The 24,131-nt window shown below is 41.9% G+C and overlaps 1 long non-coding RNA gene across 1 annotated transcript; it reads right to left on the bottom strand.

Annotated features, from left to right (window-relative positions):
- Positions 1–5,792: 5,792 nt before the first annotated feature.
- Positions 5,793–23,145, bottom strand: LOC108710760. The gene is made up of 3 exons (XR_005966215.1): positions 22,895–23,145; positions 18,814–19,010; positions 5,793–7,424 (listed from the first exon to the last, which is right to left on the bottom strand). It is a non-coding gene; the product is annotated as an uncharacterized LOC108710760 (long non-coding RNA).
- Between the last annotated feature and the right edge of the window lie 986 nt (positions 23,146–24,131).

A 24,131-nucleotide genomic window follows, 5' to 3' on the forward strand; every position in this document is an offset into this window, starting at 1 on the left:
CAGTATAAGTATGGGTCTTTACATGCTATATATCTGTAAATAAACCCATGTCCATTGGGTATTAAACTGTTCAGTGGACCCCATGATTTCATATTTTCATATCTTGGTACCTAATAGTATGTGGCAGATAAGATGCTTCAAGGTAGAAGTTATGAGGTGATCTTTGTAAATGTCACCAAAATCACCAAATTTAGGAAATGTTTGTGGCTTGGTGCTTTGTAGTAGATAGACATGCATACCCAATTTGGATTCAGGGGAATGTGTACTTTTTGAAAAGATTTTTTTTTTACGCACGCCTGTGTGTTGTGCGTGCGCATCACTCTCCTGCATCAGTGGCAATGATTTCTGAGCCGAGCCAGCGCATGTTGAACAATATGCACTTCGGTATGAAACTTTTTTATCACAATTTATTGGTTAAAAGCGAGCAAGCACAGTGGGCAAAAAAGAGCTAAGAGGCTATTTGTTTTCTACAATAATATATAATTATAGGAAGCCTGAAACAGCGGGACCCTTTTTAAAAAATAAAGTGCTTTTATATAAATAATTTCAACTACGTATATGAGCGCACTGGGCACCAAAGCGCTTACTTTTCCACATTTTTAATTCAGTATAGGAAACCTCAATGTGCGTTCTCATTGCTCAAAAATAACAGTTGTATGCACAATACGTATAGGAGCGCATTGGGCAATAAAGCACTTTGTTTATAACAATTATATATCCAAATAAAGGAAGCCTGACAGAGTGCGCATGGCCAAAAAAGCACTTTTAAATGCAAAAATGTATATACCTATAGGAAGCCTAACTCTCCTATAATAAAGTGGCTAGCGATAGCATTATTTTATTCTGCACAGAAGATTTTATCTTCTTGATTATGCCTCAATATTTAAGTTTTCATTTTCGTGTGCTATTTTTTAATGTTTGTCTCTATGTCTGTTTCTGTTTTTGGTTATATGTAAATGGTTTGAATTTGAATTTTTTTGTTTGTCTCATAGTGTATACAGTATATTTTTTCAATTTGAAGATATGCAACCTTACCATTCCATTAATATATACTTATATTTATATACAATATATACATTGATATTATAGTTGAGATTATAGTTTGGAGATGTTGAATTCTCTCCCTGAACAATTCATATAGGCTGATACATTAGATAGCTTTAAAGAAAAACTATACCCTTCAATCAATTTATGTCTCCATAAAAATATGAATCCTGAAGTAGCTTATATGTAAAACACTGCTTCAACTAAATAATCAGTGTTCTTAATAATATATTGTTTCTGTATAATGTGCCAGTGGGTAATCACAAATATAAAACTAGCATTTCAAAAATATTGCAGCCCCTGGTATCGTATGATTCCTGGTTCACACAAACCAACAAAACAAAATATAAATTTTAAGTGACATGAGCCAATCAAAAGACAGATTTTTTTATTTTTATTCCACATTATTCCTCATTTATTCTTATTACAGTTAGGGACACATTTACTTAGGGTCGAATATCGAGGGTTAATTAACCCTCGATATTCGACCGTCAAAGTAAAATACTTCGCATATCGAAGGATTTACCGCAATTCGTTCGAACGATCGTAGGAAAAATCGTTTGATCGAGCGATTAAATCCTTCGAATCGAACGATTCGAAGGACTTTAATTCATCGATCAAACGATTTCCTTCGATAAAAAAATACTTAGAAAGCTTATGGGGACCTTCCCCTTAGGCTAACATTTACCTCTGTAGGTTTTAGGTGGCCAAAGTTTTTTTTAAAGAGGCAGTACTTCGACTATCGAATAGTCAAACAATTTTTAGTTCGAATCGTTCGATTCAAATCCGTAATCGAAGGTCAAAGTAGCCAATTCAATGGTCGAAGTAGCCCAAAAAATACTTTGAAATTCAAAGTATTTTTAATTCTATACCTTCACTCGAGCTATGTAAATGTGCCCCTTAGTGTTGTAGTATTTCCGATCAGGTGATCTCGGAGGCAGCACAGAGACCACCACAAAATGGTGACTAAAGTTAATAGTTAATTATATATAACTGTTTGGTAAAATTCTTTACTATGTCACTTCATTTCATCTGATGCTCAAGTATTCATTTTGTGGGTAAAGTTTCCCGTTAAGAAGGGGTTACATGGTGTTTAGCAAGTGAGGGAATACAGGCTTATGGAAGATATATGATAGTAAAAGTTTATCCAGGGACTGTTCCCTTTGTATCTTAGAGTCAGCAATGAATTCCTGACCCTCTGAGGCAAATTGCAGAGGCTGCAAAAGGACTTTTTTTTTACCTTTTTTAACTATCAATTATGCAGGTTATATATTCCCTTTAAAGGCTAAACTTTATGGATGTTTGTCCTTTTTCAACATAACTTACTATGTTATTATATTACTGTATTAATGTCTATGTTGAACTGATAGGGAACTCATGTGAGTTTTTCATACTGTTTCAAGATTCTGATTGCCTGTACTACTGTTCCTTTGTGAATTTTGACACAACCAAGCAACATTTCCTGCAAACTCACGCACTTAAGTTATTTTTATTCTACAAGAAAGTCAACATTTTTACACATAAGTTGATATTTCTGGAACAAATGTAACACGATTGTCAAAAATGTATTTTTATACTGTATGCAGTTTAAAAACATAATTACAATTTTTAATTCTCCTATAGATGCATCAATTTGTGATTGCATACTGTAAATATGATATGATGTGCATAGTTGAAGGCTGTCCTCATAATACTGATTGCAAATTGAAATATCCTAATATTGTATTGCATGTTTTTCCAGCAAATATTGAACTGAATGGCTCGTGCAGACTGGTCAGTTCAACGATAATTTGGAACAAATGGCGCAGAAAATTTTTGATGGCAAAAAAACTATAAATTGTGTTCTGCTCATTTTGTTGAAGCTGATTACACGACTAGAGGAACAAAGACAAGTTTGCTAAAGCATGCTATCCCAACAATCATCGTTAAAGCTGGAGAATCGGTTTCAATGTTGGATCCTTGTAATTACACATTGGAGCCTCAGGCTTCGACTTCTGATATGCAAATTACAGGTCAGGTTACAAATGTTAAACCAAAAAGCCCGAGAATAATTCAGCGATATACTCGAGGAGTGAATACAGACTTTTTCTTTATGAAAAAACATATAGACGTCAATACAAATAAAAAATTTGGAATGAAATTGAAAATCACTCAAACTTCAATTAAAGATATAGAGACATGGCTGTACAATGGCCCGTTGACAGTCAATCCCGTGTATTTTTGGGGCCCACTGAATTACGAGTGCAATCTGAGTGTCTCATATCCACTCCAATACAATCAGCAAATATCTTGTAGGATTCGATATTTTTGAAAATATTGAACTGATATATCCAACCCATTCCAAAGCAGATGATCTTTACAACATGGAATCAAACTAAGTGTCCAATCAAACTAAGTAAGTGTCCAATCAAACTAGGGATGCACCGAATCCACTATTTTGGATTCGGCCGAACCCCCGAATACTTCTCGAAGATTTGGCTGAATACCGAACCGAATCCTAATTTGCATATGCAAATTAGGGTTGGGAAGTAGAAATCATTTTCTGAGAAAAGTCACACAATTTCCCTCCCCGTCCCTAATTTGCATATGCAAATTAGGATTCGGATCGACCGGGCAGAAGGATTCGGCCGAATCCTGGATTTGGTGCATCCCTAAATCAAACATACATGGTGACACAGATTTGGCTTCCAGTTACATACCAAGCATGCAATAGGAGACTGAAACCACTTTTGATTCCCATGAATCTGATGACCCTGAGAAATTCTTTTCACCATTAAAAGAAAGAAAGTTTCTAGTATTTGAAAGTTGTTTGGATAAACTACTCTGTCTAATTCAATGTAAACACATAAGCAACTGTACTTAAGAAATAGTTTTCATTGAGAAAAAAATGTATGGTTCTTGTTTGACAGTATGTGGGACATGCCTGTCTGATCACAAAATGGAATTATGGAGTAGCCAACCAAAGGTTAAACAACTGCATTTAGGAAATTTGCTAATTTCAGCATCCATCCTATGTAGTGGTGGTAATTTTTCTAAAATGAAAGATTTTTCTAAGATTCTTGGACTGCAATTCATCTCACACAACACACATTACCACCATCAGCATCGATTTTGTTTCCCTGCTATAGGTCAGACATGGAAAAGTCACCAAGAAGAAATAAGATGCACCTTGCCAGAATCCGTGCTGTGTCTTTCAGGAGATGGACAGTGCGACAGTCCTGGGTTCTGTGCCAAATACTGCATATATACAATAATGGATTCCACTTCCAAAAAAATATTAAATTTCAATATACAACAAGTAGACAGAGCAAGAAAGTCAGCAAATCTTGAAAGAAAAGCATTTGTGCAGTGTTTGGATGAGGTGTTGGACTCTCAACTTAATGTTAAATTGTATGCACAGACAGGCACCCTTCCATACAAAAACGTATGCGTATAAAGTACAGTACAATTGAACATCAATAAGATGTTTGGAATTTTACCAAATCCATCCGCAGCAAACAAAAAAAGGCAACTCAAAAAAAAAACAACATGCAAAGAGTTAGTACCCTGGGTAGAGCCAATAGTCAATCATGTCTGGTGGTGTGCCGGTACCTGTGGAGGCAACAAATTACTTTGAAAAGAGAAATGGCAATCAGTGTTATTCCATGTGCAAAATATTCATGAGTGGGAAACTTGCCACTTTTACCTCAAATGTGCTCATCAAGCATTGCCACCGTCATCTCAATATTTGGCTTGAAATGGGATCTTCTCCTTTTACGGCCCTCCAGTCAATAGTTTTTGACAAAAGACTGCTAACCGATATTCTGAAACTGTCAGAATTTTGCCATACTGGAGAGCTAGAGGTATATCATAGCAAGAGTCGGAATTATCATCCAAAATAGTTAATTTTTTCATGGATGCTATGAACGCTAGGACACAACTTGCAGCCTTGGACTACAACCATAACGTTGACAGAGAACAGGCCGTAATCAAAGTAAGTGACAAAGGACGAGATGACTTGTGAAAACCCAGATTTTGCTTAGAATTTACAAAGAGCAAAAAAGACTGGGTAGCAAAAAAAGTTTATGAGAAGGCTAATCTGGATTTTGTTTCAAAAATCTTGGAAGACATTCTTTGCCTAGTTCATGAGAAGAAATCAATTGAGTGGGAGTCTGCAAGATCCTCAGTACCTGAGAACATAGCTTTGGTGGACAGAACAGAAAAATAATTAGTAGTGAAGCAATTGAAATCAAGATTTTCAACTGATAGAACAGAGTGAAACAATAATAACTCTAATGTACAACTGCAAACACTTTGAAGAGAATTAAAATTCTGATTTTCATGGATGCAATTTCTGGAGTGCTATTTGTAGTACCAAAAAACATTTGAAAGATATAAAGTTTGTATTTTAGGCTTTTTCATACCTACCTTTGTTTAAGAAATGAAAAAAAAATCGTAGTCATTTTTTTGGTAAATATAAATGATGGATAATTTTTTTTTGTATTTTCTATATTGAACCATGTCATCAGCTACAATGAGAATAGTAGAATCATCATGGTGTTTTGTCCATTACTTAAATACAAAAATTCTTGTGTTTACTATTGATATGTGAAAATAAACATACTTTCTCTGTTACATATGAAAATAACTCCAACTTTTTTGGGTGGTGTATTTTACTTGTGTACTAATTTAAATTGAACAAAATATCTGATTTAACCAATAGCCCAAATCAAAAAATTACTTATATAGATAAAAATAATCAATAAGAGAATTGTAAAAAAGCTTTATTTCAAATTTTTTTACAATAAGTAGATAAATTACGGATACACAATACAAACTATAATCATTTATTACAACTATTTGTATTTAAATTCTGCAAAAAAATAACATTTTAATCAAGAGCCATTTTTAAAGCAGGATCATCCTCTGCTTGTTTAAAACCTACATAAATTCCAGCAGGATCAAGGTAAGTCTAATTAAATTCACAAAACAAGCTGGAATGACAATTCGATTTTTTTGTCCAAGAAATCCATGGGTCCATGTAGTAAAGGCTCTATAGGCACCTCTGCGCATAACTCTGCCAATACAAAAAAAAAATGTTAAAAGGCTGAAAATAGAAACAAAGGAGAGGACAATAGATATGAAGACAGAGTGACAGAGACAGTGTAAGAGAAAAAAGAGAGAGAGAAGAAAGATATGGATATAGGAAAAGCATATACAGTGATAGGACAGTGATAGGACAGTGAAACAAATGAAAAACCTTACCTGTTATAGTGATTATTCATCTCGATCTGCGTAGCCATCCTTCCATTCCTTATTGTAAATTCAAGATATCTCTTTTCTACACAGTGATCCAGCATTTCTTGGACATGGGTAATACACTGTACATCGTCAGAGAAATGCTGCTATAGATTTGTTATGTCCTTACAACAAACCGATTCTCGTGCTGTCGGCATAGGTATGCAGTTACCACATTTGCACCAATTAGTATTCCCTACTCTAGGGTCTTCCCTCTGTCTCCTTCTTCATTCTCTCACTTGAGGCGTCCAGATCGGATTGTAAGGGACACATTGGCCGTTAACTGAATCACCAAGGTTATTTCTCATGCGATGATGAAAAATAATTATATTTCAATATAATCATATAACGATGTTTTGAGTATCCACACTCAAAGGCCATATTTCCTTTTAGGAATCTAGGTAAACAACTTTTATATACACGATTCTTCGAACTGTCACAACCTTGCATGGCTGAAACTAGTGGTAGGAAAAGCACCTTCTCTGCCACTGCTATCCCCTAGTGCGGTCCCTGCTCTGGCCGATATGCGCGTTTGAGCGAGTGCGCATGCGCGAAAAATACTAGTGCGCATGCGCGAAAAATACTAGTGCGCGTGCGCACTTGTGTCTTTTCGCACATGCGCACTCGCGTATTGGGTGCTTTGCCGGGCCAGCCTGCCTAGGGCGCCTGCCCGTGTTGGCCCGGCACTGCAACCTTGTAAAATATATTCCTTTTTATTAACAATGGATGATATAAGAGTATAACGTTTGGGTCCTAATTTGTACCTTGAGAGAAGTCCTAATGAGGAAACAAAAGTTGGACTCTTATATTATGCATTACTTCTAAAAATGCAAAAAATTTATAAGGGTGTAACAATTTGAAGAGTCGTGTATATACAAGTTTATGTATACTAAAGATACCAACATATATCATTTTATTTTAAATTATATATGCATTATCTCTATTACAGAAATGATAATTTCAAGTATATAATAAAATTATTAGATATATTACACTTTCATCCTTTGCCATCGATGGTTCGGAAGAAGATATGGAATCATCCTCTATCTCTACAGAGGTATCAGCTGGAGAATCAGCAATTATATTTTCTTGGTCCATTTTCACTGCAAGATGAAAAAAAAAATTATTTTTAATTTCATAAACAATAAAATATATTCTGATTTATAAACATGCTTTCTTTGATAAAGCATATGGCAGGGAAAGTAGAGCACACCTGAGAAACATAGGGCAGGTAGATTGTGTTACACCAAGGGAGCATAGGTCAGTTAGGAGTTTGGAAAGCAGAGTAGGGTACACCCAGGGAGCATAGGCCAGGTAGATTATGGTACACCCAGGGAGCATAGTGCAGTTAGCATTTTGGTAAACAGAGTAGAGTACACCAAGGGAGCATAGGGCAGATTGATTGTGGTACACCCAGGGAGCATAGGTCAGTTAGGACTTTGGTTATTGGAGTAGGATACACCCAGGGAGCATAGGGCAGGTAGATTATGGTACACCCAAAGAGCATAGTGCAGATAGGATCTTGGTAAGTAGAGTAGGGTACACCCAAAGAGCATATGGAAGGAAGATTGTGGTACACCAAGGGAGCATTGGTCAGTTAGGAGTTTGGTAAACTGAGTAGGATATACCCAGGGAGCATAGGGCAGGTAGATTATGGTACAGCCAGGGAGCATAGTGCAGATAGGATCTTGGTAAGCGGAGTAGGGTACAACCAGAGAGCATATGGAAGGTAGATTGTGGTACACCCAAGGAGCATAGTCCAGTTAGGAGTTTGATAAGCGGAGTAGGGTACACTCAGGGAGCATAGGGCAGGTAGATTGTGGTACACCCAGGGAGCATTGGTTAGTTAGGAGTTTGGTAAGTGGAGTAGGATACACCCAGGGAGCATAGAGCAGGTAGATTATGGTACACCCAGGGAACATAGTGTAGTTAGGATTTTGGTATGTGGAATACGGTACACCCAAGCAGCATAGAGCAAGTAGATTATGGTACACCCAGGGAGCATAGGGCAGGTAGATTACGGTACAACCAGGAAGCGTAGTGCAGTTAGTATTTTAGTAAGCAGAGTAGGGTACACCCAGGGAGCATAGGTCAGTTAGGAGTTTGGTTAAGCAGAGTAGGGTACACCCAGGGTGCATAGATCAGTTAGGAGTTTGGTAAGCAGAGTAGGGTACACCCAGGGAGCATAGGGCAGGTAGATTGTGGTACACCAAGGGACCATAAGTCAGTTAGGAGTTTGGTAAGCGGAGTAGGATACACCCAAGGAGCATAGTCCAGTTAGGAGTTTGATAAGCGGAGTAGGGTACACTCAGGGAGCATAGGGCAGGTAGATTGTGGTACACCCAGGGAGCATTGGTCAGTAAGGAGTTTTGTAAGCAGAGTAGGGTACACGCAGGGAGCATAGTGCAGATAGATTACGGTACACCCAGGAAGCATGGTGCAGTTAGGATTTTGGTAAGCGGAGTAGGGAACACCCAGGGAGCATAGGGCAGGTAGATTATAGTACACCCAGGGAGCATAGTGCAGTTAGGATTTTAGTAAGCGGAGTAGGGAACACCCAGGGAGCATAGGGCAGGTAGATTATGGTACACCCAGGGAGCATAGGGCATGAAGATTCTGGTACACCCAGGGAACATAGGGCATGTCGATTCTGGAACACCCAGGGAGCATAGGTCAGTAACGAGTTTGGTAAGCAGAGTAGGGTACACCCAGGGAGCATAGGGCAGGTAGATTACGGTACACCCAGGAAGCATAGTGCAGTTAGGATTTCATTAAGCGGAGTAGAGTACACCCAGGGAGCATAGGGCAGGTAAATTGTGGTACACTCAGGGAGCATAAGTCAGTTAGAAGTTTGATAAGTGGAGTAGAGTACACCCAGGGAGCATAGAGCAGGTAGATTGTGGTACACCCAGGGAGCATAGGTCATTTAGCAGTTTGGTTAGCGGAGTAGGATACAACCAGGGAGCATAGGGCAGGTAGATTGTGGTACACCCAGGGAGCATAGTGCAGTTAGGATTTTGGTAACCAGAGTAGGGTACACCCAAGGAGCATAGGGCAGGTAGATTATGGTACACCCAGGGAGCATAGTGCAGTTAGAAGTATGGTAAGCGGAGTAGGATACACCCAGGGAGCATAGAGCAGGTAGATTATGGTACACCCAGTGAGCATAGTGCAGTTAGGATTTTGGTAAACAGAGTAGAGTACACCCAGGGAGCATAGGGTAGGTAGATTATGGTACACCCAGGGAGCATAGTGCAGTTAGGATTTTGATAAGTGGAGTAGGATACACCCAGGGAGCATAGGGCAGGTACATTATGGTACACCCAGGGAGCATAGTGCAGTTAGTTTTTTGGTAAGAAGAGTAGGGTACACACAGGGAGCATAGGGCAGGTAGATTATGGTACACCCAGGGAGTATAGGGCATGTAGAGTCTGGTACACACAGGGAGCATAGGTCAGTAAGGAGTTTGGTAAGCAGAGTAGGGTACACGCAGGGAGCATAGTGCAGATAGATTGCGGTACACCCAGGAAGCATAGTGCAGTTAGGATTTTGGTAAGCGGAGTAGGGAACACCCAGGGAGCATAGGGCAGGTAGATTATGGTACACCCAGGGAGCATAGTGCAGTTAGGATTTTAGTAAGCGGAGTAGGGAACACCCAGGGAGCATAGGGCAGGTAGATTATGGTACACCCAGGGAGCATAGGGCATGAAGATTCTGGAACACCCAGGGAGCATAGGTCAGTAAGGAGTTTGGTAAGCAGAGTAGGGTACACCCAGGGAGCATAGGGCAGGTAGATTACGGTACACCCAGGAAGCATAGTGCAGTTAGGATTTCATTAAGCGGAGTAGGGTACACCCAGGGAGCATAGGGCAGGTAAATTGTGGTACACTCAGGGAGCATAAGTCAGTTAGAAGTTTGATAAGTGGAGTAGAGTACACCCAAGGAGCATAGGGCAGGTAGATTATGGTACACCCAGAGAGCATAGTGCAGTTAGAAGTATGGTAAGCGGAGTAGGATACACCCAGGGAGCATAGAGCAGGTAGATTATGGTACACTCAGGGAGCATAGTGCAGTTAGGATTTTGGTAAACAGAGTAGAGTACACCCAGGGAGCATAGGGCAGGTAGATTATGGTACACCCAGGGAGCATAGTGCAGTTAGGTTTTTGGTAAGAAGAGTAGGGTACACCCAGGGAGCATAGGGCAGATAGATTATGGTACACACAGGAAGTATAGGGCATGTAGGGTCTGGTACACACAGGGAGCATAGGTCAGTAAGGAGTTTGGTAAGCAGAGTAGGGTACACGCAGGGAGCATAGTGCAGATAGATTACGGTACACCCAGGAAGCATAGTGCAGTTAGGATTTTGGTAAGCGGAGTTGGGTACACCCAGGGAGCATAGGGCAGGTAGATTATGGTACACCCAGGGAGCGTAGGGCAGTTAGGATTTTGGTAAGCGAAATAGGGTACACCCAGGGAGCATAGGGCAGGTAGATTATGGTACACCCAGGGAGCATAGTGCAGTTAGGTTTTTGGTAAGCGGAGTAGGGAACACACAGGGAGCATAGGGCAGGTAGATTATGGTACACCCAGGGAGCATAGGACATGTAGATTCTGGTACACCCAGGGAGCATAGGGCATGTAGATTCTGGTACACCCAGGAAGCATAGTGCAGTTAGGATTTCAGTAAGCGGAGTAGGGTACACCCAGGGAGCATAGGGCAGGTAGATTATGGTACAGTTAGCATAGTGCAGTTAGGATTTTGGTAAGCAGAGTAGGGTACACCCAGGGCGCATAGGGCAGGTAGAATGTGGTACACTCAGGGAGCATAAGTCAGTTAGAAGTTTGATAAGTGGAGTAGAGTACATCCAGGAAGCATAGGGCAGGTAGATTGTGGTACACCCAGGGAGCATAGGTCAGTTGGGATTTTGGTAACCAGAGTAGGGTACACCAAGGGAGCATAGGGCAGGTAGATTATGGCACACACAGGGAGCATAGTGCAGTTAGGATTTTGGTAACCAGAGTAGGATACACCCAGGGAGCATAGGGCAGGTAAATTATGGTACACCCAGGGAGCATAGTGCAGTTAGAAGTTTGGTAAGCGGAGTAGGATACACCCAGGGAGCATAGGGCAGGTAGATTGTGGTACAGCCAGGGAGTATAGTGCAGTTAGGATTTTGATAAATGGAAAAGAGTACACCCAGGAAGCATAGGGCAGGAGGATTATGGTACACCCAGGGAGCATAGTGCAGTTAGGTTTTTGGAAAGTGGAGTAGGGTACACCCAAAGAGCAAAGGGCAGGTACATTATGGTACACCCAGGGAGCAAAGTGCAGTTCGATTTTTGGAAAGCGGAGTAGGGTACACCCAGAGAGCATAGGGTAGGTAGATTATGGAAATCCCAGGGAGCATAATGCAGTTAGGATTTTGGTAAGCGGAGTAGGGTACACCCAGGGAGCATAGGGCAGGTAGATTATGGTACACCCAGGGAGCATAGTGCAGTGGGATTTTAATAAGTCGAGTAGAGTACACCCAGGAAGCATAGGGCAGATAGATCGTGGTACACCCATGAAGCAAAGGTCAGTTAGCAGTTGGTAAAACGAGAAGTGTACACCCAGGGAGCATAGGGCAGGTAGATTATGGAAAACCCAGGGAGCATAGTGCAGTTAGGATTTTGGTAAGCGGAGTAGGGTACACCCAGGGAGCATAGGGCAGGTAGATTATGGTACATCCAGGGAGCATAGTGCAGTTAAGATTTTGATAAGTGGAGTAGAGTACACCCAGGGAGCATAGGGCAGGTAGATTGTGGTACACCCAGGGAACAAATGTCAGTCAGGAGTTTGGTAAATGGAGAAGGATACAACCGATGAGCACAGGGCAGGTAGATTATGGTAAACCCAGGGAGCATAGTGCAGTTAGGAATTTCATAAGTGGACTAGAGTACACCCAGGGAGCATAGGGCAGGTAGATTGTGGTACAGTCAGGGAGCATAGGTCAGTTAGGAGTTTGGTAAACCGAGAAGGGTACACCCAGGGAGCATAGGGCAGGTAGATTATGGAAAACCCAGGGAGCATAATGCAGTTAGGATTTTGGTAAACGGAGTAGGGTACACCCAGGGAGCATAGGGCAGGTAGATTATGGTACACCCAGGGAGCATAGTGCAGTTAAGATTTTGATAAGTGGAGTAGAGTACACCCAGGGAGCATAGGGCAGGTAGATTATGGAAAACCCAGGGAGCATAATGCAGTTAGGATTTTGGTTAGCGGATTAGGGTACACCCAGGGAGCATAGGGCAGGTAGATTATGGTACACCCAGGGAGCATAGTGCAGTTAAGATTTTGATAAGTGGAGTAGAGTACACCCAGGGAGCATAGGGCAGGTATATCGTGGTACACCCAGGAAGCAAAGGTCAGTTAGCAGTTGGTAAAATGAGAAGGGTACACCCAGGGAGCATAGGGCATGTAGAGTCTGGTACACCCAGGGAGCATAGTGCAGTTAGGATTTTGGTAACCAGAGTAGGATACACCCAGGGAGCATAGGGCAGGTAAATTATGGTACACCCAGGGAGCATAGTGCAGTTAGAAGTTTGGTAAGCGGAGTAGGATACACCCAGGGAGCATAGGGCAGGTAGATTGTGGTACAGCCAGGGAGTATAGTGCAGTTAGGATTTTGATAAATGGAAAAGAGTACACCCAGGAAGCATAGGGCAGGAGGATTATGGTACACCCAGGGAGCATAGTGCAGTTAGGTTTTTGGAAAGTGGAGTAGGGTACACCCAAAGAGCAAAGGGCAGGTACATTATGGTACACCCAGGGAGCAAAGTGCAGTTCGATTTTTGGAAAGCGGAGTAGGGTACACCCAGAGAGCATAGGGTAGGTAGATTATGGAAATCCCAGGGAGCATAATGCAGTTAGGATTTTGGTAAGCGGAGTAGGGTACACCCAGGGAGCATAGGGCAGGTAGATTATGGTACACCCAGGGAGCATAGTGCAGTGGGATTTTAATAAGTGGAGTAGAGTACACCCAGGAAGCATAGGGCAGATAGATCGTGGTACACCCAGGAAGCAAAGGTCAGTTAGCAGTTGGTAAAACGAGAAGTGTACACCCAGGGAGCATAGGGCAGGTAGATTATGGAAAACCCAGGGAGCATAGTGCAGTTAAGATTTTGGTAAGCGGAGTAGGGTACACCCAGGGAGCATAGGGCAGGTAGATTATGGTACATCCAGGGAGCATAGTGCAGTTAAGATTTTGATAAGTGGAGTAGAGTACACCCAGGGAGCATAGGGCAGGTAGATTGTGGTACACCCAGGGAACAAATGTCAGTCAGGAGTTTGGTAAATGGAGAAGGATACAACCGATGAGCACAGGGCAGGTAGATTATGGTAAACCCAGGGAGCATAGTGCAGTTAGGAATTTCATAAGTGGACTAGAGTACACCCAGGGAGCATAGGGCAGGTAGATTGTGGTACAGTCAGGGAGCATAGGTCAGTTAGGAGTTTGGTAAACCGAGAAGGGTACACCCAGGGAGCATAGGGCAGGTAGATTATGGAAAACCCAGGGAGCATAATGCAGTTAGGATTTTGGTAAACGGAGTAGGGTACACCCAGGGAGCATAGGGCAGGTAGATTATGGTACACCCAGGGAGCATAGTGCAGTTAAGATTTTGATAAGTGGAGTAGAGTACACCCAGGGAGCATAGGGCAGGTAGATCGTGGTACACCCAGGAAGCAAAGGTCAGTTAGCAGTTGGTAAAATGAGAAGGGTACACCCAGGGAGCATAGGGCAGGTAGATTATGGAAAACCCAGGGAGCATAATGCAGTTAGGATTTTGGTTAGCGGATTAGGGTACACCCAGGGAGCATAGGGCAGGTAGATTATGGTACACCCAGGGAGCATAGTGCAGTTAAGATTTTGATAAGTGGAGTAGAGTACACCCAGGGAGCATAGGGCAGGTATATCGTGGTACACCCAGGAAGCAAAGGTCAGTTAGCAGTTGGTAAAATGAGAAGGGTACACCCAGGGAGCATAGGGCATGTAGAGTCTGGTACACCCAGGGAGCATAGTGCAGTTAGGATTTTGGTAACCAGAGTAGGGTACACCCAGGGAGCATAGGGCAGGTAGATTGTGGTACACCCAGGGAGCAAAGTGCAGTTAAGATTTTGGTAAGTGAAGTAGGGTACACCCAGGGAGTTTAGGGCAGGTAGATTATGGTAAACCCAGGGAGCATAGTGCAGTTAGGAGTTTGGTAAGCGGAGTAGGGTACACCCAGGGAGCATAGGGCAGGTAGATTGTGGTACACCCAGGGAGCATAGTGTAGTTAGGAGTTTGGTAAGCGGAGTAGGGTACACCCAGGGAGGATAGGGCAGGTAGATTGTGGTACACCCAGGGAGCATAGGTCAGTTAGGAGTTTGATAAGCGCAGTAGGATACACCCTGGGAGCATAGAGCAGGTAGATTTTGGTACACCCAGGGAGCATCGTGCAGTTAGGATTTTGATAAGTGGAGTAGAGTACATCCAGGGAGCATAGGGCAGGTAGATTGTGGTACACCCAGTGAGCAATGGTCAGTCAAGAGTTTGGTAAATGGAGTAGGATACAATCGATGAGCATAAGGCAGGTAGATTATGGTAAACCCAGGGAGCATAGTGCAGTTAGGATTTTGATAAGTGGAGTAGAGTACACCCAGGGAGCATAGGGCAGGTAGATTGTGGTACAGCCAGGGAGCATAGATCAGTTAGGAGTTTGGTAAACCAAGAAGGGTACACCCAGGGAGCATACGGCAGGTAGATTATGGAAAACCCAGGGAGCATAGTGCAGTTAGGATTTTGTTAAGCGGAGTAGGGAACATCCAGGGAGCATAGGGCAGGTAGATTATGGAAAACCCAGGGAGCATAGTGCAGTTAGGATTTTGGTAAGTGGAGTAGACTACACCCAGGAAGCATAGGGCAGGTAGATTGTGGTACACCCAGGAAGCAAAGGTCAGTTAGGAGTTTGGTAAAACGAGAAGGGTACACTCAGGGAGCATAGGGCAGGTAGATTATGTAAAACCCAGGGAGGATAGGTCAGATAGGATTTTGGTAAGCGGAGTAGGATACACCCATGGAGCATAGGGCATGTAGATTATGGTACACCCAGGGAGCATAGTGCAGTTACGATTTTGGTAAGCGGAGTAGGATACACCCAGGGAGCATAGGACAAGTAGATTATGGTACACCCTGGGAGCATGGTGCAGTTAGGATTTTGATAAGTGGAGAAGGATACACCCAGGGAGCATAGGGCAGGTACATTATGGTACACCCAGGGAGCATAGTGCAGTTAGTTTTTTGGTAAGAAGAGTAGGGTACACACAGGGAGCATAGGGCAGGTAGATTATGGTACACCCAGGGAGTATAGGGCATGTAGAGTCTGGTACACACAGGGAGCATAGGTCAGTAAGGAGTTTGGTAAGCAGAGTAGGGTACACGCAGGGAGCATAGTGCAGATAGATTGCGGTACACCCAGGAAGCATAGTGCAGTTAGGATTTTGGTAAGCGGAGTAGGGAACACCCAGGGAGCATAGGACAGGTAGATTATGGTACACCCAGGGAGCATAGTGCAGTTAGGATTTTGGTAACCGGAGTAGGGTATACCTAGGGTATACCCATGGAGCATAAGGCAGGTAGATTTTGGTACACCCAGGGAGCATAGTGCAGTTAGGAGTTTGGTAAGCGGAGTAGGGTACACCCAGGGTGCATAGGACAGGTAGGTTATGGTACACCCAGGGAGCACAGTGCAGTTAGGATTTTGGTAAGCGGAGTAGGATACACCAAGTGAGCATAGGGCAGGTTGATTATGGAACACCCAGGGAGCATAGTGCACTTAGGATTTTGGATATACCCAGGGAGCATAGGGCAGGTCGATTATGGTACACCCAGGGAGCATAGTGCAGTTAGGATTTTGATAAGTGGAGTAGGATACACCCAGGGAGCATAGGGCAGGTAGATTATGGTACACCCAGGGAGCATAGTACAGTTAGGAGTTTGGTAAGCGGAGTAGGGTACACCCAGGGAGCATAGGGCAGGTAGATTATGGTACACCAGGGGAGCATAGGGCAGGTAGATTTTGGTGCAGTTAGCATAGTGCAGTTATTAGTTTCAAAAGTGGAGTAGAAATCACCCAGGGAGCATAGGGCAGGTAGATTACGGTACACCCAGGAAGCATAGTGCAGTTAGGATTTCGGTAAGCGGAGTAAGGTACACCCAGGGAGCATAGGGCAGGTCGGTTATGGAACACCGAGGGAGCATAGTGCAGTTAGGAGTTTATTAACCAGAGTAGGGTACAACCAGGGAGCATAGGGCAGGTAGATTATGGTACACCCAGGGAGCATAGTGCAATTAGGAGTTTGGTAAACGGAGTAGGGTACACCCAGGGAGCATAGGGCAGTTAGATTGTGGTACACGGCCCGGGAGCATAGGTCAGTTAGGAGTTTGGTAGGCGGAGTAGGGTATACGCAGGGAGCATAGGGCAGGTAGATTGTGGTACACCCAGGGAGCATAGGTCAGTTAGGATTTTGGTAAGCGGAGTAGGATACACCCAGGGAGCATAGGGCATGTAGTTTACGGTACACCCAGGGAGCTTAGAGCAGTTAGGATTTTAGTAAGCAGAGTAGGGTACACCCAGGGAGCATAGGACAAGTAGATTATGGTACACCCAGGGAGCATAGGGCAGTTAGGATTTTGGTAAGCGGAGTAGGGTACACCCAGGGAGCATAGGGCAGGTAGATTATGGTACACCCAGGGAGCATAGTGCAGTTAGGATTTTGATAAATGGAGTAGGATACACCCAGGGAGCATAGGGCAGGTAGATTATGGTACACCCAGGGAGCATAGTGCAGTTAGGTTTTTGGTAAGAAAAGTAGGGTACACCCAGAGACCATAGGGCAGGTAGATTATGGTACACCCAGTGAGAATAGGGCATGTAGAGTCTGGTACACCCAGGGAGCATAGTGCAGTTAGGATTTTGGTAAGCGGAGTAGGGTATACCCATGGAGTATAGGGCAGGCAGATTTTGGTACACCCAGGGAGTATAGTGCAGTTAGGAGTTTGGTAAGCGGAGTAGGGTACACCCAGGGAGCATAGGGCAGGTAGGTTATGGTACACCCAGGGAGCACAGTTCAGTTAGGATTTTGGTAAGCGGAGTTGGATACACCAAGGGAGCATAGGGCAGTTTGATTATGGAACACCGAAGGGAGCATAATGCAGTTAGGATTTTGGTAAGCAGAGTAGGGTACAGCCAGGGCGCATAGGGCAGGTAGATTATGGTACACCCAGGGAGCATAGTGCAGTTAGCATTTTGGTAAGCAGAGTAGGGAACACCCAGGGAGCATAGGGCAAGTAGATTCCAGGAACATCCAGGGAGCATAGTGCAGTTAGGATTTTGGTAAGCGGAGTTGGATACACCAAGGGAGCATAGGCCAGGTCAATTATGGAACACCCAGGGACCATAGGGCAGTTACGATTTTGGTAAGCGGAGTAGGATACACCAAGGGAGCATAGGGCAGGTAGGTTATGGTACACCCAGGGAGCATAGTGCAGTTAGGATTTTGATAAGTGGAGTAGAGTACACCCAGGGAGCATAGGGCACCTCCTATACTCCTGCACCAAACTCCTATCTGCACTATCCTCCCTGGGTGTACCACAATCTACCTAGATTGTGGTACACCCAGGGAGCATAGGGCAGGTAGATTGTGGTACACCCAGGGAGCATAGGTCAGTTAGGAGTTTGGTAAGCGGAGTAGGATACACCCAGGGAGCATAGGGCAGGTAGATTATGGAACACCCAGGGAGCATAGTGCAGTTAGGATTTTGGAATGCGGAGTAGGGTACACCTAGGGAGTATAGGGCAGGTCGATTATGGTACACCCAGGGAGCATAGTGCAGTTAGGTTTTGGGAATGCGGAGTAGGGTACACCCAGGGAGTATAGGGTAGGTAGATTATGGTACACCCAGGGAGCATAGTGCAGTTAGGATTTTAGTAAATGGAGTAGGGCACACCATAACTTTAATTTTCTAGTGTAATCTGATTGTTTACATTTATCTAGCTAAATGATGGGATTATTTCCGCAGCTAGGCCTCCTTCTGTGACACTATTACACAGTGTGATAATTCACATAATCCATTTTTTTCCTTTGAAAAAACTGCACCATGGGCAGCAAAAATTCATTACACTGGTATGTTTATGTAATTCACCATCTTGGTTTCAGCCAGTGTAGATTGCATAGCAATAATGCTCTGTAATTAAACCTGTCTATATTATGTTTAGTGAGTGGATCTGAATTCCTATTCATATCTGCGACTACATCACATAGATTAGCATATTGATCGAGTTTGTAACTGATAAAATTCATATTTGCAATTAACTTAAACAGATTGGAATATAGATCGTTTTCTTAGTGAGAAATAATAGCACAATAAGAGTATGTTAACAATAAAATACTATTGCTGACCTCAAATAAATACCTTTCTCTCTTCTGGAACACAGCTAGGTATTGCAGATAATGGAGACAGTTAAAGACGTGACTGTGTGCCTCACTATGCGTCTCAAATTACATGAGGAACAGTGAGCTGTCAATCAGGGGCAGGAAGTAAGAGCTCTTGCAGGATCAGGTTACACACCCCCTTGTCAGTTGCCTGCAGACGCTGAAGAGAGAGGAGCTCTGCACAGGTAAAGGGGACATGATATTTAAGCCTATTACACTTTAATGTTTGAGGTAAAAACAAGACAGATATGCTAGTCTATCTGAGGAAGTCACAAATATGCATTGTACTGGAAGTGACTTTACATCCCCTTTAATTCCTCATTCTCACTAGGTTTAAAAGTCATGTGTAACTGTCATAGTGATTGGCTGTCACACTTTTTCTGTTCTCTGAACTGTTGGTTCTGACTCCTGAAACAATGTACCTATAAGCAACTTCCCATTATCAATTAATTCCTCATTCTCACTAGGTTTACAGTCATGTGTAACTGTCATAGTTATTGGCTGTCACTCTTTTCTGTTCTCTGAACTGCTGGTTCTGACTCCTGAAACAATGTACCTCTAATAAACTTCCCAATATAAATTAAGTCCTCATTCTCACTAGGTTTACAGTCATGTATAACTGTCATAGTGATTGGCTGTCACTCTTTTTCTGTCCCTTTCTGTTCTCTGAACTGATGGTTCTGACTCCTGAAGCAATGCATTGCTTAGCAACTTCCCAATATCAATTAATTCCTCACTGTCACTAGGTTTACAGTCATGTGTAACTGTCATAGTGATTGTATTTCACTCTTTTTCTGTTCCTGAACTGTTGGTTCTGACTCCTGAAACAATGTATCTCTTAGCAACTTCCCAATATCAATTAATTCTTTATTCTCACTAGGTTTACAGTCATGTGTAACAGTCATAGTGAATGGCTATCACTCTTTCTCTGTCCCTTTCTGTTCTCTGAACTGCAGGTTCTGACTCTTGAAACAATGTGTCGTTTAGCAACTTACCAATATCAATTAATTCCTCATTCTCACTAGGTTTACAGTCATGTGTAACTGTCATTATGATTGGCTGTCACTCTTTTTCTGTCCCTTTCTGTTCTCTGAACTAATGGTTCTGTCTCCTGAAGCAATGTGTCGCTTAGCAACTTACCAATATCAATTAATTCCTCATTCTCACTAGGTTTACAGTCATGTGTAACTGTCATAGTGATTGGCTTTCACTCTTTTACTGTTCTCTGAACAGCTGGTTCTGACTCCTGAAACGATGTATCTCTTAGCAACTTCCCAATATCAATTAATTCCTCATTGTCACTAGGTTAACAGTCATGTGTAACTGTCATAGTGATTGTATGTCACTCTTTTTCTGTTCTCTGAACTGTTGGTTCTGACTCCTGAAACAATGTATCTCTTAGCAACTTCCCAATATCAATTAATTCTTTATTCTCACTAGGTTTACAGTCATGTGTAACAGTCATAGTGAATGGCTATCACTCTTTCTCTGTCCCTTTCTGTTCTCTGAACTGCAGGTTCTGACTCTTGAAACAATGTGTCGCTTAGCAACTTACCAATATCAATTAATTCCTCATTCTCACTAGGTTTACAGTCATGTGTAACTGTTATAGTGATTGGCTCTCACTCTTTTTCTGTTCTCTGAACTGCTGGTTCTGACTCCTGAAAGAATGTACCTCAAATAAACTTCCCAATATAAATTAAGTCCTCATTCTCACTAGGTTTACAGTCATGTGTAACAGTCATAGTGAATGGCTATCACTCTTTTTTTGTCCCTTTCTGTTCTCTGAACTGCAGGTTCTAACTCTTGAAACAATATGTCGCTTAGCAACTTGCCAATATCAATTAATTCCTCATTCTCACTAGGTTTACAGTCATGTGTAACTGTCATAGTTATTGGCTGTCACTCTTTTCTGTTCTCTGAACTGCTGGTTCTGACTCCTGAAACAATGTACCTCTAATAAACTTCCCAATATAAATTACGTCCTCATTCTCACTAGGTTTACAGTCATGTGTAACTGTCATAGTGATTGGCTGTCACTCTTTTTCTGTCCCTTTCTGTTCTCTGAACTGATGGTTCTGACTCCTGAAACAATGTATCTCTTAGCAGCTTCCCAATATCAATTAATTCTTCATTCTCACTAGGTTTACAGTCATGTGTAACAGTCATAGTGAATGGCTATCACTCTTTTTCTGTCCCTTTCTGTTCTCTGAACAGCAGGTTCTGACTCTTGAAACAATGTGTCGTTTAGCAACTTACCAATATCAATTAATTCCTCATTCTCACTAGGTTTACAGTCATGTGTAACTGTCATTATGATTGGCTGTCACTCTTTTTCTGTCCCTTTCTGTTCTCTGAACTAATGGTTCTGACTCCTGAAGCAATGTGTCGCTTAGCAACTTACCAATATCAATTAATTGCTCATTGTCACTAGGTTTACAGTCATGTGTAACTGTCACAGTGATTGGCTTTCACTCTTTTACTGTTCTCTGAACTGCTGGTTCTGACTCCTGAAACAATGTATCTCTTAGCAACTTCCCAATATCAATTAATTCTTTATTCTCACTAGGTTTACTGTCATGTGTAACAGTCATAGTGAATGGCTATCACTCTTTTTCTGTCCCTTTCTGTTCTCTGAACTGCAGGTTCTGACTCTTGAAACAATGTGTCGCTTAGCAACTTACCAATATCAATTAATTCCTCATTCTCACTAGGTTTACAGTCATGTGTAACTGTTATAGTGATTGGCTCTCACTTTTTCTGTTCTCTGAACTGCTGGTTCTGACTCCTGAAACAATGTACCTCAAATAAACTTCCCAATATAAATTAAGTCCTCATTCTCACTAGGTTTACAGTCATGTGTAACTGTCATAGTGATTGGCTTTCACTCTTTTACTGTTCTCTGAACTGCTGGTTCTGACTCCTCAACAATGTATCTCTTAGCAACTTCCCAAGATCATTTAATTCCTCATTGTCACTAGGTTTACAGTCATGTGTAACTGTCATAGTGATTGGCTGTCACTCTTTTTCTGTCCCTTTCTGTTCTCTGAACTGCAGGTTCTGACTCTTGAAACAATGCGTCGCTTAGCAACTTACCAATATCAATTAATTCCTCATTCTCACTAGGTTTATAGTCATGTTTAACTGTCATAGTGATTGGTTGTCACTCTTTTTCTGTTCTCTGAACTGTTGGTTCTGACTCTTGAAACAATGTACCTCTAAGCAACTTCCCATTATCAATTAATTCCTCATTCTCACTAGGTTTACAGTCATGTGTAACTGTCATAGTGATTGGCTCTCACTCTTTTTCTGTCCCTTTCTGTTCTCTGATCTGTTGGTTCTGACTCCTGAAACAATGTACCTTTAAGCAACTTCCCATTATCAATTAATTCCTCATTCTCACTATGTTTACAGTCTTGTGTAACTGTCGTAGTGATTGGCTATCACTCTTTTTCTGTCCCTTTCTGTTCTCTGAACTGCAGATTCTGAATCTTGAAACAATGTGTCGCTTAGCAACTTACCAATATCAATTAATTCCTCATTGTCACTAGGTTTACTATCATGTGTAACTGTCATAGTGATTGGCTCTCACTCTTTTTCTGTTCTCTAAACTGCTTGTTCTGACTCCTGAAACAACGTACCTCTAATAAACTTCCCAATATAAATTAAGTCCTCACTCTCACTAGGTTTGCAGTCATGTGTAACTGTCATAGTGATTGGCTTTCACTCTTTTACTGTTCTCTGAACTGCTGGTTCTGACTCCTGAAACAATGTCTCTCTTAGCAACTTCTCAGTATCAATTAATTCCTCATTCTCGCTAGGTTTACAGTCATGTGTGTCATAGTGATTGGCTGTCACTCGTTTTTTGTCCCTTTCTGTTCTCTGAAATGTTGGTTCTGACTTTTGAAATATTGTATCTCTTAGCAACTTCTCAATATCAATTAAAGGGGATGTAAGGTCAAAATTTTTTATCAACCATTTCATTTATGACACGCATCTAAGCATATTTCAAATTACAATCCATTTTTGTTTTAGCCTGTTTCTAGTTATCTTGAGTTTACCTGTCAGTGCAGCCAATTCGCCCACATATCCGCTCACTTCAGCAGCAGTGTAAACCTTCACGGCCTGTGGCCGTCTCCTCTGCTTGGCCCGTCTGCCCCTGCTTCAAGTCCCGCCCACCAACCAATCCAAATCTAGGAGGCATTTTTTTTACGCACCCGTGTGTTGTGCATACGCATCACTCTCCTTGCATCAGTGGCTGTGATTTCTGAGCCGAGCCAGCACGTTGAACAATATGCACTTCGGTATGAAACTTTTTTATCACAATTTATTGGTTAAAAGCGAGCAAGCGCATTGGGCAAAAAAAGCGCTAAGAAGCACTTCGTTTTCTACAATAATATATAATTATAGGAAGCCTGAAACAGCGGGACCCTTTTTAAAAATAAAGCGCTTTTATATGAATAATTTCAACTACGTATATGAGCGCACTGGGCACCAAAACTTTACTTTTCCACATTTTTAATACAATTGTATTAAAAATGTGGAAAAGCAAAATTTTTAACCGATATTCTGAAAATGTCAGAATTTTGCCATACTGGAGAGCTAGAGGTATATCATAGCAAGAGTCGGAATTATCATCCAAAAAGAGTTAATTTTTTCATGGATGCTATGAACGCTAGGACACAACTTGCAGCCTTGGACTACAACCATAACGTTGACAGAGAACAGGCCGTAATAAAAGTAAGTGGCAAAGGACGAGATGACTTGGGAAACTCAAATTTTGCTTAGAATTTACAAAGAGCAAAAAAGACTGGGTAGCAAAAAAAGTTTATGAGAAGGCTAATCTGGATTTTGTTTCAAAAATCTTGGAAGACATTCTTTGGCTAGTTCATGAGAAGAAATCAATTGAGTGGGAGTCTGCAAGATCCTCAGTACCTGAGAACATAGCTTTGGTGGACAGAACAGAAAAAGAATTAGTAGTGAAGAAATTGAAATCAAGATTTTCAACTGATAGAACAGAGTGAAACAATAATAACTCTAATGTACAACTGCAAACACGTTGAAGAGAATTAAAATTCTGATTTTCATGGACTTTGTATGCAATTTCTGGAGTGCTATTTGTAGTACCAAAAAACATTTGAAAAATATAAAGTTTGTTTTTTAGCCTTTTTCATACCTACCTTTGTTTAAGAAATGAAAAAAAAATCGTACTCATTTTTTTTGGTAAATATAAATGATGGATAATTTTTTTTTCTATTTTCTATATTGAACCATGTCATCAGCTACAATGAGAATAGT

The sequence above is a fragment of the Xenopus laevis genome, chromosome 3L (assembly GCF_017654675.1).
Source record: "Xenopus laevis strain J_2021 chromosome 3L, Xenopus_laevis_v10.1, whole genome shotgun sequence".
NCBI classification, from domain to species: domain Eukaryota; kingdom Metazoa; phylum Chordata; class Amphibia; order Anura; family Pipidae; genus Xenopus; species Xenopus laevis.